Source organism: Echinops telfairi, unplaced genomic scaffold (assembly GCF_000313985.2).
Source record: "Echinops telfairi isolate 266 unplaced genomic scaffold, ASM31398v2 ScPeMD7_5167;HRSCAF=5991, whole genome shotgun sequence".
Classification (NCBI taxonomy): domain Eukaryota; kingdom Metazoa; phylum Chordata; class Mammalia; order Afrosoricida; family Tenrecidae; genus Echinops; species Echinops telfairi.
In genome coordinates this window covers 3,458,114-3,460,989 of record NW_022109066.1, presented here as the reverse complement: position 1 = coordinate 3,460,989, position 2,876 = coordinate 3,458,114, and positions in this window count along the sequence as shown.

The following is a 2,876-nucleotide window of genomic DNA, read 5'->3' as shown; positions in this document are numbered from 1 at the left end:
GCTATAGGAGGTAGGATCTTTTCTCCGTTCAGCTTCAATTCCTTGGTTCCTTGGCAGTCTTCATGCAGCCCCACGTTGATTTTTCCTGTTCTTTTCTGTCTTTAATCTGCTTTTTTGGTGAGTTTTAAACCAAAGTGATTGGTTTAAACCTCACTCTCCCCTCCATGCCCCAGATGAGACCTCATTAACATAACAAAGGATGCTGTGTTCCCAATAAGAGTACACCAGTTTGTTGTTAGGTACCATCCAGACACTAAGACAGTAGAGCTGCTCCACGGGGCTTTCTGGATGGGTTTGAACACCAAACTCAGGGTTAGCACCTGAAGCACTTATCAATTGCACCATAGCATAAGGCTAGATTTACACATTTAGCGGTGGGGCTGGGGAGAGTGGGACACTTCAATCCATGACAGAAGTGTATTTACAAACCACCACAGAAGCCGAGCAGCACTACCCCCAAACTTCTATGGCTTCTCCCTCACCATTTCCCTATGTGACAATGAAAGCAAAGGGGGTGTTGACGGGATCAGGTATCGGAAGATCAAAAACAATTGTATCGATGTGAAGGAAAGGGGTCAGAGTGGAAACCCAGAGCCCATCTGTAGACAATTGGACATCGCTTCACAGAAGGGTCACACGGAAGGCATGATTCATCCAGGGTGCAGTATGGCGCTGACAGACAGACACATTCCTCTAGTTCTTTCAGACTTCCCACTACCAGGGCCCAGTTCTACCTTACAAACCGGCTAGACCGGAGCATGTACATGGGTACACAGGGAATTCAGGACAGATACCCCCTCGGGAACAGTAATGGAAATAGCAACGCCATGAAGGGGGTTGTGGACTAAGAGGGAATTGATAGCAATAATGGATGTATAACCCCACCACCACCAGGGGGACGAATAACAAACATGGGTGAAGAGATACAGCGGACAGTGTAAGGTATGAAAAAAACAATAATATATAATTTATTAAGGGCTCACAAGGCAGGGAGAGGGAGGGGAAAAAAGCTGATTTCAAAGGGCTCGAGTAGAAAGACAATGTTATGAGAATGATGGCAACATATATACAAATTCGCTTGATATACTTGATTTATAATCTAAGATTATAAACAGATTTATAATATAATCTGTAAGCTCCCAATGAAATGATTTTTAAGAACGAAAGCAAGAAAAAGGGTGTTACTGCAAGTCCAAAACCAGTTCAAACCGGGGACACGAGGTGAAATCAGACGCTGGAAGGGGTGCAGTCGCAGCACTGGTGGCACTGGAATTTCCACCCCAACTCTGCCCCCAGGCCGGGGTGTCAGACAGTGCAGAGCCCCTGGCGGTGACCAGGGCCAAATAGGGCTGGTCCTGGGGGCCCATGGCCCGCTGGGAGGCAGAGGGGGAGCTGGCCAGGGGGCCTGACGACAGCTCCTTCCTGGTCCCGGCAGCTCCGACGACAGCGACTCCGCAGCCTGCGCGCCGGTTCCCCTGCAAAACCGTGCGCACCAGGTTCGAGCACACCAACGGCTGCTGCAGCGTCACCTGCAGCCCGGCGTGGAACGACACGTGCATCGCGGCTCCCAGGAGCAAGGGGTCGCGGCCTTCCGCTGCGCCAGGTCTCGGCCACCCACTCCCACCGTCCGCCGGGCAGGCTGACCAATCGGGTGCTCCGATGCAAGCAGGTGTGCTTCCCACGGTCCGCGGGCGCTGGGGGCGGCCGGTCCCGGCCGGTCCCGGGAAACTCACTGCCTTTGTCCGAGAGTGAAGGGCCACCTACCAGTTTCCGTGTTCTGCGTCAGAGGCGTGCGTTCGTCCGGGGTGGGAGCCAGTTATGCTGGGCTTCTTCTCGCTTCTTTCCTACGGGAAGTCGAGGTTGTAGACGCTTGAGTTGCCTTTCCTCCATGTGTTGAATATTCACCATCTGAATCGTCAGATTCTCCCCGCGCCCGCTCCTGCCCCAGCCGCCGCTGCTAGTCTCTGTGCTGGCTACGCACTGATCCCACCTCTCAGGGCATCTCACCCCAGGTCAAGGTGAAGGCGCGCGCAGAATGAAAGCCCTTGCTTCTCGCAGCCGGGGCTCTGTCTTCCAGACAGCGGCGATGAAAAGGTGCCCCGGTGAGGCCAGATCCCGAATTCCCACCCGCCCTCGCACCCCCTTAGAGAAAGGGGGTTCTCCTGACAACTGGACGTTCCCTTGAGGGAGAGAAGGCAGGCTACAACTTGTCTTTCCTAATGCTCATTTCTACATCGTCTGTTAAAAGGTTGTCCTGGTTTGGGGAGCTGTGAAAAGAGAAGGGGTGATCCTTCCTTTCATTTCTCTTTGCCTTTATTTTCATCTTGTGGATTGTCTAGCTTGAACAAAAAGATGACCGTAGATGAAAAATCCTTAAAGCAATATACACCACCAATGTTGAAAAGGCACAGCTTTTTCTGCCGTTAAAACTGGCACAAATTGGCATACTGATGAAAGACCTGTGGCACGAGAACTGTTATAAAGACATGCTAGTTGATAAAAAGAAAGAAAGAAAACCAAAGGCATACGTGTGCACAGTCGAGGGCAGTGCGGCTGGTGGGAGCCAGCGTGGGTGCTGAGTGGGTGGTGGCTCCTACCCAGTGGAGGCCCTGCAGGGGGGCAGGTGAGGCAGGGCCCTGCAGGCATAGCTGCTGTCTCCCACTGCACAAGGAAAGGGCAAAAGAGAGCGGCTAAGAGAGAAAAAACAAGCACTATAAAAAGAAGCCATGCAAGTGGGAAACAAGCAAACAACAGCAAGAAACGTGGATTTACGACCTAAACCGGAAAGGACAAGAAAAGCGAGGGCAGAGACAAAGACGGGAACCAAAATAAACCACACGCAGGAGGAGGGAAAAACAGGAGCGCGTCTGAAAGAC